Source organism: Halichoerus grypus, chromosome 14, assembly GCF_964656455.1.
Source record: "Halichoerus grypus chromosome 14, mHalGry1.hap1.1, whole genome shotgun sequence".
NCBI lineage: Eukaryota > Metazoa > Chordata > Mammalia > Carnivora > Phocidae > Halichoerus > Halichoerus grypus.
This window is the reverse complement of record NC_135725.1, coordinates 41394530-41407402: the sequence shown is the minus strand read 5'-3', so window position 1 is coordinate 41407402 and position 12873 is coordinate 41394530. Positions and strand designations below refer to the sequence as shown.

The following is a 12873-nucleotide window of genomic DNA, read 5'->3' as shown; positions in this document are numbered from 1 at the left end:
TATCTGCTTCCAAGAATGAGCCCATTATCCAGAGGAGAAATGTTGAGTACGGTACCATGTTGTCTACGCAGAGCTGTGGAGTGTAGTCTAATGGTTAAGCACATGAGATTCCTGTATTTAAATTCTAGCTTCACCAATTACTTGTTAGGTGACCCTGGGCAAGTTACTGAACCTCTTTGCGCCTCAGTTTATTCATATATAAAATGTAGGTGATAGAGTACCTACCTCAGCGGGTTGTTGTGAGTACTAAATGAGCTAATATCGTAAGGCACTTAGAAGTGTCTGGTTCAGGGGCGCCTGGCTGGCTCAGTCAGTGGAGCATGCGACTCTTGATCTCAAGGTTGTGGGTTTGAGCCCCATGTTGGGTGTAGAGATTCCTTAAAAATAAAATCTTAAAAAAAAACAGGCGTGTGTCTGGCTCAGAGAAGGTACTGTATGAGTGTTCACTATGACTATTGTTATTGTGACAATTGGTATAATTATTACTATTTCATATACCAGGTACAGTGGTGGCTAAAGAGAGTACAAGAGTTTACAAAATAGACAATATCTTTGTCCTCATGGAGCTTTCAGGCCAGTGGAAGAAACAGATAAGTCAACCAGCACTTGCAATTCAGCCTGATGAGCTTATGAGCAAGACAGTCACAGGTATAATAAGAGCACACACAGACATAGAGCTCCTAGCTGGAAGTCTAGAGAATATTCCCCTTTGGCACTGAGACCTGAAAGGGCTCGAGGAGTAATCTTTACAGGGTTAGCAGTCAACACACTCACCTCTTATGGCTTTTGCGGGAAAGGCAGAAAGAGGAAGGTGGGAGCCTTGTTCCCATTTCTGCTGGGTCTCAGCCTGGCTTCAGTGCAGGGAAGTCTGTAGAAAACCCAGCAATCTAAGGGTTTCCTACCTGCAGGAGGCTTACAGGCTCCCAAGACAGGGCATATATCACAGTGGTCAGAGCAAAAGGATAAAAATGGACTTATTTCTGATTGTCCTCCTGGGCACTCCTTGAAATACCCAGGCATCCCTTTAGCTAGAAGGATGGTGAGGGGGAGGGCAGAAGTTCTATGACATCTGGTAGGCTTGATGAACCAGCTGGGACAGGAAAATAGAAAGACCTATAAACATTGGGAAAGTAAGTTTCTCTTTTTCCTGCTTTTAAGGAATCATAAAATATCCAGTTTAATCAGTTAGCAAACATATATTAAATGCCCACACCGTAGACTATGGAGGTACAGTAAGAAAAACAAAACTCTTGTTGGATTTGCAATCTAAAGGAGAAGACGTGCATAAATTCACTTATAATCCCACAAAACGGGCCATCATAAACCCTCATGAGAACACGGAGAAGGGTATAGAAACCGTAAAGCCATACCAATCTATACCTGGTCTATAGAGATTACGATGGGGAAGGGGATAGGGTGCAGGATGAAGGCAGGGACATGAAAGTTATTTAGAGATTAGCTAGCTTCTCAAACTATGCATAGAAGGCTGTATTGTTTAAGCCCCAAACTGTCATAGAAATGTAAGACTCTTTCTGAGTCATAGTTCAAGAGGATTTGGGAACACTTTGGGGGTGTCATCCATGCCATACAGAAACCTGGGGCAGAGCAGTAAAAGTCATTCCAGCTACCTATCCACACCACAGGCTGAACCCCAGGTCTCTTAGGTAAGAATCAGGGGCCCGAGCACGCCATGTTTACCCAACTCTTCTCTCTTCTCCAACAGAGCTGATCAGCTCACGCTCCATTGTCCCCCTCACGCTGCTGGCACTGGGAGGAATGGGCTTCCCTTCGCCACTGCCTCTTCCTGCCCACATGTCCCCTATGTAAATCCTACCCAGCCCCCCAAGCTTAAGTCCACCCCAGAGATGTCAACTTGGAGCTACGGGAATAAAATTCTTTCCCTCTTCCAAACCTATTATCTCACTCAAGATGTCAAGAACCCATTCTTGAAGCTCTGCCTCTGAGCCAATAAACTTCACGGCTCAGGTCTTTGAGAGATTCAGTGAAGCAATGACATAAGAAGGAAATGAAATGCATGTCTTCAATATCTACAAAGAGCATATCAGTTTTAAGATAATAGAATTGTATTTCTTTGTCTTCTAATTGGATAGTCCGAGGAATGTTGTTCTGCAGGTCGCCTCTGGGTAAACTGTGGCAAGTGTTTCAAGCTCAAATAAGTTCACGGAATGCTAAATTAAACAAAGTTAAATAGGCTTATTTAATGTGAAACCATCGGGGCTTTTACTACCCTAATGTGTTCCGTGAATTCTGATGGGCTGTTTCCCCAACTTATTTGACCATGGAACACTTTTTTTCCCATCTTGGAAATACTGCTCTGTAGGCTACAGAAATGGAAGATGCTGAGAAATCCTTTGTCCCCAGAATCTGTGAATACCTCCACCCCTCCATCCCATTTTCATTACGAGAGCAGAGCAGAGTGTTAGGGCACAAGTGTTCTATATTTGATTTGCTTCCTAACTGAGCCTTTTCTTCATGTCCTGGAGCTCTGTGCTTATTTTTAACTAAAGCCACTGTGACATCAGGGTCACGAGCATGAAGTACCTGGGGGTTAGACAGTTGGAGACGGTAAAAATTAAAAGTGTTTATCCCAAAGTTAAAAAACAAAACAAAAGGAAACAAGTACGAAACGCTCTATGTCAAAGGGAGAGATAGGGGAAGCAAATTCCTGGGCTTCTCTGGGAAATCTCTAGCGGAGATGCATGCGTGCCCCAGTTGCCCTTGTGAAGGATGAGAATGGATGATGGCTCATGGTTAAGGAATGCAAAATAAAGATCTTATGACTTTCAATATAAAAATACATATGGTGTAAGATTACTGCACAGTTCCCCACAATCAGAAAGAATGCAAATATTCCCTGCACGGCCTGAACAATGAAAACAGAATCTGAGGAGACAGAAAATTGGGATCAACAGGAAAGTTCTGGCAAAACTGCTTTGTAGAGAACATAACGATCTTAAAATAGGTTCCCTAAAAGGGGCATTACCTAGGAAAAATAATCGAATCTCAAGGGATACAGATGAGTTTCGAGGGAGGACAATGATGGATGAGAGGAAATGGCAGGAGAAAACCATAGACGGCCAGGATAATGGGCCCAGTGACCCTTTTACCTTCCTCAAACTTGTCTTCTGGCCTTGTGTAAACAGAGAAGAGGCCCAACTTGACATGCAAAGTGAAAAAGGGGAAAAAATTGATATTTCACGTGCAGCCCCATGTGGGCCGAAAGTATAGCTCATAAAGAAGAAAACACACCCCATCGTACACATCTTGACATCAGAAGGGTTGATTTAAAGGAGCAGCTTTCTCATGAGAATCGCAGAGCAAAACAGTGGGGCGTTCCAGAGTCCCAGAAGAATCAGATATTCCTGGTCCCTCGGTGCTTTCCCATAGAGGAGCAATAAAGCATCCTTAAAAATAAAGTAGGGGAATTTTTTGCCTCTAACCTTGTTGCCACTCCTGCCCACTCAGATTTCCTCAAAACAAAAACACATTGTATGCATTATTTTCTAAGTCCATCAGTCAAAACTGGTTATATTGGTAGCACTCGGAATGAAATTGATTGGCCTGTGGGCACACTTGTTCCTCAGCAAAGAGTCAGTAGTGATAGGAATGGTAATTTGAGCGGTTGTGAATTCATCTGGCTCTTAAGCAAACAAAATACAATAAAAGCTGCCCATACCGAGACTCCTGTGGTTGAGAATCCAGAACTGCTGAGAAGAGCAGAGTCTGTGAGCATCATTGTTTTCTGTGCTCAACGGGCTCCCCACCCTTCTTCCTGCTTCCTAATACCCTGGGGCTGAGAAGCAGTACTCTACAACCCCTCAGCCCCAGAGGTGGGAGGTGAACTCAAGTTGGGCCATTTGGGGATCCTATCGTTGGAGCCAAAGTGATCTGTCCAAGGTGCAGACGCACGACTATGCTGAGTCAATCCGAGTCTTTCCTTGGTGACTGAATATTGCCTTGAGGCCTGGTTTCCAAGGTTGGGTTTTATGAACCTATTGGCCTATAAGCCTTATTGCATTTTTAAAGCAGTTCAAGCTGGATGTTTATCACATGCAATTGAAAAAGACCTCCAGCTAACACAGGGACTTTGGCAGAATGAGGAGGGGGCATTATTTTCTTTTTTCTTACTCCCTCAGAATGTTCATAAGAGGCATACTATGGGCCAGACTGGAAATACGGGGATGAGAAAACACAGGCTCTGTTGACATGCAGGGAGATTAGGGCCTATTGGAAAGAACAGGCATTCAGCGATTACTAATAATCAATAAATTTCTAGTTTCTCTAAGAAAAAGCAGTCAATCACCAGAGGCCTCGTGTGTGGGGAAGGAGTAGCAAAGTTTCCCCAAGGACGGCTGACCTGAAGAGGGCTGGGGGCGAGCATCATCTTCACGGGCCAAGGTCTCTTCTGCCATTTTAACCCCTGGTAACTACCTAAGTTTTTTTTTTTTTTTTTTTTTAAGATTTTATTTATTTATTTGAGAGAGAGTGAGAGAGAGCATGAGAGGGGAGAGGGTGAGAGGGAGAAGCAGACTCCCCACTGAGTGGGGAGCCCGATGTGGGACTCCAGGATCATGACCTGAGCTGAAGGCAGTCACTTAAGCAACTGAGCCACCCAGGCACCCTGGTAACTACCTAAGTTTTAAGTCACGGTGATTTCCTACATTTTAAAATGTCCTTTTTGGGGGCGCCTGAGTGGCTCGGTCATTAAGCGCCTGTCTTCCGCTCAGGTCATGATCCCAGAGTCCTGGGATCGAGTCCCGCGCCGGCTCCCTGCTCGGCGAGAAGCCTGCTTCTCCCTCTCCCACTCCCCCTGCTTGTGTTCCCGCTCTCGCTATGTCTCTCTCTGTCAAATAAATAAATAAAATCTTAAAAAATAAAAATAAAAAAAATAAAATGTCCTTTTTGTTTTTCTGACTGAGCTGACACCTGCTTGTTTTATCTGATAATATTTGTGGGAATATGAATTTTTCTGTACTTTCTAGATTTTTTCTCACACTATTAAGTAGCAAATGCATGAGAGAAACTTTTGCTGTAAGTAAAATGAGGTAGTAGGTGGAAAAGTGGGACGAATGACTTGGCAGGAAAAAAAATAATAATTCTAGTTCTTATGTGATGAATTATCTTTGGAGTCTTAAATATCTATAAAAATTCTGACATATCTCGATGTTTACTCAAGCAAAGATGAAAATGTAGGAAAACTGGGTGTGTTTTGGTGCAAAGAATATGTGCTTTTGTTGAGAGTGAACTCTAAAAGTATATCAAAATGAATTTGTGCTGCTGTGCAAATTAGCCCCTGGCCAATCCTAACGCAGCATCCTTTGCTTTGTTGGAATGTTTCTGAGTGTGATGGATCCATTGTCCATTGACTCCTAGCAGGTAATTTACATTTGTCAACTCTGATTTTTATGCAGATATGGTAACTCATATTGAAAGCCCATTTTCTTATCTTCCTCAGTGGGAGAGCTAATCTGGTTTACCATTTTTATAAGGTAGGGTGTGTATTTCTCTTCAGTATCTTAAATTTCGGGTGGTTTTCGAATGACTTGTTCTGTTCATGGGTTTACATTTTATCTCCTACACTTGATCTTAGCCAAAAGGCCCAGAAGTGATTACATTTTATCTCCTGAGTGGATGTCTACACTCTTTGAAATCAGGCACCAGGGCTTTGATGCCTTTTTTGTGTCATGCCTAAAGCATCTCATCCAATAACTAATATTGATAATTATTTAACAAATATTTATTGAGCTCTTAACGCATAGCAGACACAGTTCTAGGTCTGAGAATTTGGAAAATAAATGTTCTTTCAATTGATGTGATTGTTATTTATCTCATTTAACATTTGATAAGAACTGTCATCTAGAAAGAGGAAGGCAGGCAGGCAGAAGGAAAGAAGGAAGGAAAGGAGAAACTTGCTTCTCTATATTTATGAATGCTACAATTATTTCACATGGCACTAAATGCCTTTCTCTTTGCATAAGACCCCGAGTTTTTAAAATTACGTGATAGCATTCTGCAACAAAACAGTTGAGAGCATGCTATGAAAAAGAAATCAGTGCAATTTACTTATAATTAATTTAAGATTAACTTAAAAATGAAAAAAAATTGGCCTACTCTCAGGCTTCTGCTGTTGAACTGTCATCTAGAAGCTTATATAATTAGTGGGAGCATGTTAATTGAATTACGGCAATTAAGTCAGCCTTGAGACAAGAGGGTCCCTTCTGACTGAAGGAATCATGGTAGTTCTATAACCATCCTCCCCTGTTAGAAAGTTTCAGGACTGTGTCTCATCCTGCCCCTTTGTGCTTTCGCTTCCATGATGTAGCCAAATCTTGATTTCTCTGGTGTGAATTATCCACGTTGTGGGTTTTCTGAGCCCCTGGATCCTTTTGGCCCCTTCCCGCGGGTTCCCGGGTCATCAGCATGGATGGGGAGGCTGGAGCCATGAGGAGGCCATGGGACTTCCATCTGTTATTTTTACTACCAAATATCTTCATCAGTAAAAGAAAAGGTGTGTGTGGGAGGAAATGAAAATATTGGGGGGGGGGGTGCTGGTGTGGAGAAAGTGATTATCTTTTCAGCCCTTTCTTTAATAATGTCATTTTCCAGTGAAGGGTTGAGAAAATACTGAAGGAGTTGGCACGTTTGAGTTTGGGAACCGGTGGGGGACTGCATTTGTCCACATTAACCCCTTTTTATAGATGCTGTAGAAGGAGCTAACCATGCCCTAACCTGATATTAATAAACAAAGTAGCCTCGGGAAATTTCCTTCCTCTCTCCAGGACTACATTTAGTCTATAAAATGAGATCACCACAGTTCCTTTTCACTCCAAAATTCTACAGTTTTTTGGTCTATTCATAAAGTCAGCTCCATGTTTTCTAAGAATTTGAAGATGGATTGTTAGCCTCCTACGTCCTGAGTGATAAAGCTGAATGTCAGTCAAACAAATTGATGGGAAGGGTAGCTTATGCTACTGAGAATTGTCAAAATTGAGGGTCAGAGTTGGAGATTCCTCCAGAAAAACAACAACAACAAAAATAACAACAACAACAAAACAAAACAAAACAAAAGAGAAGGCAACAGAAAAGAAGGTATGGGAAACCATACTGAAACGTCTGGAAACAACAGTCCGGGGAGGTTCCGTGGGCCCAGCCCGCCACATGATGTGCAAGACTCGGTGCAAAATGAAAATGTGGGGCCCCTTCTTCAAAAATTGAGAATTTCAAAATGGCAACAGTGCGGCTTTAAACTAAATGCAAGGCCTTCTACGTGTTGGCCCTGTCTGTGGGCCTGGCTGGGAGGGATTAATCCTGTTTTCCAGGGTTTGAAATCACAGTAACCTCCCCTCCCCGGGTCCCCCGAATCTGCAGGGCTCACTTCAAGTCAAGTCTGCTTTTCATTCAGTGCTATGTTTCTTTCTTGCTTGCTTTTTTTTTTTTTTTTTTAACAGTGCTGCTGGCTGTATAAATATTTTACAGTTCCCCTATGAAAAGTTTCCAAGGGGCCCATGCTAAGGAAAAAAATCTTTGAAAGGATTTTTTCCATAGCAATTAAAACCTTTCAAAGCACCGAGAGCTCCCCAGTCTCACGTTAGTGCAACAAACCTCTATTTTTTTTGCCCAGTTTGGATGGCTCTGGGTCTGAAAATAAGCCAGCTTCTTTGTTTGGTGACTTTGTGGGTTGCCGATAGACATTTGGAATTTAAATTCATTAGATCCATGGCAGCGCGGTGGATGGAACTGACGGAGGGGTTAGGAATGCTGTGATCAGAAACACTAAGCCCCATTTCCTGTATCTCATTTACAGGGGTAAAATGACTATAAATCAACCGAAAGCTCATTTTGGCTCCCCAGATGAAGTCAAATGTACACTCTGACTTATGCATATACCATTTTTAGTTAACGCACCAATAAAAATAATTGTGCAAGCCTAAATTTGGAAGTGTTCCCAGCGTTTATGACAAAACTTAATAAAGCCAGGCGCATTGAATGTAATATGGGAATTTTATTGAAATGAAATTAGTCCATCATGTAAGCTCCACATTTTCCTCAGATTTCTTGGACTTCATAGGAGCGATCTCCTGGGGACCCTAATAGGGTCCTGCAAAAATTCAAGTACAGTATGCAGAGGCATGGAATTCTGACTACAGCTCGGCAGTGGGCAGGATGGTGCACCCTGAGCTTCGGGGCAGCAAACCACACACACTTTCCCAAGCACGCCCCTCCGCCCTTCACCCCAGGGTCTAAGCGACAGACATATTGTTGTGGTTTTATTCAGAACATGGGACTCCTGGAGGGAGGGGGGCGGGGGTTCATTTGTAATTCTAGCAACCATGGTATGTGCCAGAGACCTATTATGTAATTTCCCAGGGGACCCCACAGGGCAACAGCCCACTGCTTGCGTCCATACCACTTGGTCGCTTGAGCGTCTTCAGGGGGGAAAGCACAGGGCCTGTGGGATACTTTGCGGCCGCTCGGAGGGGGAGGCAATAGTTGTGCCTTTGAGATTTAGGGTTGCGGGGGTGGTGGGGGGGTGAGGAGATGGGAAGGAGAGAATTCAAGTTCCGATACGAATTATATTTCATTTACAGCGGTCCGCAAACTTTCCTGGGGTACTTGTTAAAAAAACGAACACGTAAGCCCCCGCCTCAAGAGATCTTAATTCATTACAATCCAGAGATGCGCCTAGGAATCTGCATTTTAAATAATACCTCTGATGAAGTTGGCACAGGTGGTCCGAGGATCTCGGTTTGAAAGCTACTGCTCTCAGGTTGGTCGTCAATAACAGCAAGCAAACTTGAATATGTTTACTTGTTACAGACGGAATGTTCATGTTCCTGCACCCCCAAATTCATGTGTGGAAACCTGACCCCCCAATGTGATGGTTTTAAGCAGCGGGCGTGAGGGTGGAGTTCCTGGAGAGCCCCCGGAGGGCCCCTGTAGCCCTTCCGCCCTGTGGGGACACAGTAAGAAGGTGGCCGTCGATGAGCGCCTTGCTCTTGGACTCCCCAGCCTCCAAAGCTATGAGAAATAAATGTGTTCTTTCGAAGCCACCTGCCTCGAGTTTCTAGCATCCCAAGCTGTCTGAGACGTTACTAAGTGTTTATTTGTGAGGTGTTACTCTGGGCCTAGGGAAAGGTCTGGACCATCTCCTCCGCGGCGTTTGGCCTGCCATCTAGTTAGGTGTCTAGCCGAGTTTTTAAAAACTCAGGGGACAGATATTTCATAACTTCTTTTTATAGCCTGGTCAGTGCTTAATCATCATTACTATTAAGACTTCTTTTTCTTAGGTCTATAGAAATGTCTGCTTGCTGAAATTCAAACCCATTCCCCCCTGTTCCTTCCTCAGAAGGGATGGAGAATAATTGGACGGTTTCTTAACAGTAATCTTTTATGTTTTTAAAGGAAGTTAGAGTTATCTTCCCATTGATCCACAAGGCAGACAGATATGCTCATGGTCAGGGGCCAGTTTCCCTCCTTAAAACTCCAACCAGTAGGTCCAAAGATGGCTGAATTAGGCCTAGACCTCAAACACGTCCGGTGCCTTCTCAGATTGCCTTCACCTTGGAGGACTCTGGGGCTTTAAGGAACTGGTTTCAGGCATTGATATCACCACTTCCACAGTTCACACGGAGAAAGTGAGCCCTCTTCTTTGAGCTTCTCTTAAACTCAGTTCTTTCTACCTTCCCTCACATTCCCGAAGTTTCATCCCTCTAACGAACAGACTAAAATTTTGCCTGACTAGTGTGGTCAGTTTTTGCAGAAAATGAATTGGGAAACTGAAATGGAAATTGGGCAATGTCTTTTCCTCTCTGTGGCAGGGGTGGATAGCTCCGAGGTGGCCTCTGGGGGTTCATGTGTTTTGTAATCACCCCCCTTGGAGCGTGGGCAAGGCCTGTAATGTGCGTCTAATCAGTAGACTATAGTGAAGGTGATAGGATGGCATTCACGTGGCTGTGTAATGTTATATAAGACTCTGCCTGGCAAGAAAACATGCCCCAGAGACTCTCCTTGATGGCTTTATGAAGTAAGCGGCCATGTTGGGAAAGCCCATGGGCAAGAAACCATGGGTGGCCTCTAGGAGCTGAGGGTAGTCTCCAGCCAACAGTCGGCAGGAAACTAGGGCCCTCAGTCCTACGGTTGCAAGAAAATGAATTCTGTCAACAACCTAAATGAGCTTGGAAGCAGATTCTTCCTGGTCCAGGCTCCCTATGGGAATGCAGCGTGGCCGATGACTTCACCGCGGCCTTGTGGGACCCTGAGCAGAGCTGCACAGTAAGCTGTGTTCAGACCCCTGGCCCACATAAACTGTGAGATAGTAAGTATGCATTGTTTTAAGCTGTTAGACTTGTGGTAATTTATTGCTCAGCAATAGCGAATGAATAGAATGACCCTTTGATTTGACTTACCTCACTGTGTGTAGAGGGAAGTATACAACGCTCATTTGAAAAGGCCTCCAAAGAAACATTTAACCTGGGTCCCAGGCCCAAAGGGGACGTCATATTTATATACTCATAAATATTTCAAGTTTTGGTGGATCAGAACCGTGCTTGAAATCTCTTATGACTTTTACATAAAAGCTATTTTCCCTTAAAAAATAGTAATAATTATTATAACAACTAGCGTTTATTTAGCTTGTACTATATGCTAGTCTCACTTTGAAGTGCTTTGTATATTCGAATTCATTGAATTCTCTCAACTGTCCTGGCAGATAGGCAGTATTTTTCATCCCATTTTACAGATGAGGAAGCTGAGGCACCAAGAAGGAAGACCAGCAGCTCATTATTAAGTGAATTTGCAAAAAAAAAAAAAAAAAGAAAGAAAGAAAAAGGAAAGGAAAGGAAAGATGAGGGGCAAAAGGCAAAACAGGCTTTTGGCCTTTTGATGTCTAATTATGTTTCCATGTATCTTCATTTTTAGAATTATGTCTAGCTGTTATGAAAATTGGACATGGCATGTGCCTCAGTAGACTTCTGAGAGGGTCTGTGTGAATTCATCACAGGGATATTTTACCTCATGATAACGAAGTCCCGAGTAAAACCAGTAAACACTCGAGTGAAACGTGAAAATGGTAGCAGCTCAAGCTCCTGGACCAAACGAGTCTCGCAGGTCTACTAAAGTTGGCAAGTCATTTGTAATGTTGTCTCTCTATTCGTGGCTTTTTCCAACCTATTCTCAGTTTTACTGATATTCTGTTGAAAATGTAGAAACAAAAGCCTGAGCTTGACATGGTCAGTGGAAGTGCAGTTCTGTGGTGTTCTGGGTCGTGCTGATTTTATATATCCCGGAATGATATTAAATTACCTTTGGAAAAAGCAGCACAACATCCCTAGCTGGTAGGCCTCCTATGATTTACTTTTTTCTGCAGGCCTTAAATTTAATCAGGCATTCCCAAATTCTACTTGCAGCTTTTTTTATTTCTTTTGGCCTGCAGAACCCTATTCAGCTTCAGCGAACATGTTTTTAGTGAGTGCTAGGGGGTAATTACTAGTGTCTTCACTTTACAGATTAAAAAAACTGAGACTCAGAAAAGCCGAGCTGCCTGTGGTTAACAGTTAGAAATAACAGATGACTCTCTTGCTCCGTGCACGGGACTCTGTTCACGGTACCAAGCTGAGTGCTGGGTATCTCCCCTCCCCCCCAAAAAAATCCTCCATGGGAAATGATAATGTGATGGACCACACTTCCCCTCGTCCCCACGTTCTTGAGCCGGCAGAAAAATTAAGTAAAAGTTATTTAAATTTGACTGATCCTGTGCCCCAAAATGGTGTGTTTTTCAGCACACCAGAATGCTCTACCTGCCCCGAAGTGTGATCTCCACTATCATGCACTCCGCCGGAGACTTAGTCCTTTGGATCCAAAGGCTTTTTGGTCCTTAAAAGTTTCATGAAGACTTTATCAGCAGATTATGAGAGCTAGAGCCTGATGGGAGCTGGGAGTTCAGAGCCATCCAGTGGTTCTTTGAAACCCTCCCACATAAACTCTTCCCAGGGCCAGATGGAGAGGCATGATTTGGGGTGGGGGGTGGGAGGGGGGGCTTGTAATGTGGCTTTCCTAGATGGGCAGGGCTGAACCCTGCAGTGGAAGTGCCCGGCCTAGAACATTTATAACCAGACACACCAGTTGGAGTAGTCACTGAACTTTTAGCCTCCTTTAACAAACATTTTTTTTTTTTTTTTGTAATTGAGGTTTTTAAAATTTTTTTTATTTTATTATGTTATATTAATCACCATACATTACATCATTAGTTTTTGATGTAGTGTTCCATGATTCCTTGTTTGCGTATAACACCCAGTACTCCATTCAGTGCGTGTCCTCTCTAATACCCATATTTTTAACAGTTCCTAAATACAGCACACCTGGGTGGCTCAGTCAGTTCAGCATCTGCCTGCGGCTCAGGTATGATCTTGGGGTCCTGGGATCGAGCCCTGTGTTGGGCTCCCCGCTCAGTGGGGAGCCTGCTTCTCCTTCTGTCTCTGCCTCTCCCCCCCTTTCCCTGCTCGTGCTCTCTCTCCCTCTCTCTCTCTCTCAAATAAATAAATAAAAAGTCTTTAAAAAAATTAAAAGTTCCTAACTGCAGAAATGTAAAGGCCCTTATAGCCACCCCTACTTTTGCTTTGCCTTTGGTCTAGTTTCATTATATATCCCATGCCCTGAGCAGTCCCCTGGCAGGAGAGTCCACACAAATTGAGTCTTCTGTGTCTGGGCTTCGAAGTGAAGAAACGTCTTTCCTAGACAGAACTGGGAGACCCCAGATGACCTCTCCAAGAGCCCCGTGGCTGGTGAGAGAAGAGTAGAAATGGGCTTGTAAGGTATTTGGGAGGATAGCAGGGAGGCCAGTAACAACAGAAGAAG

General features: G+C 43.5%; 1 protein-coding gene and 1 long non-coding RNA gene across 9 annotated transcripts in view; both read left to right on the top strand.

Moving 5' to 3' along the window:
* Positions 1-12873, top strand: part of NFIB (nuclear factor I B) — a 436890-nt gene that overhangs the window by 100363 nt on the left and 323654 nt on the right. The window lies entirely within an intron of this gene.
* Positions 10102-11156, top strand: LOC118524171 (uncharacterized). Its single transcript, XR_004911480.2, has 2 exons — positions 10102-10336; positions 10939-11156. It is a non-coding gene; the product is annotated as an uncharacterized LOC118524171 (long non-coding RNA).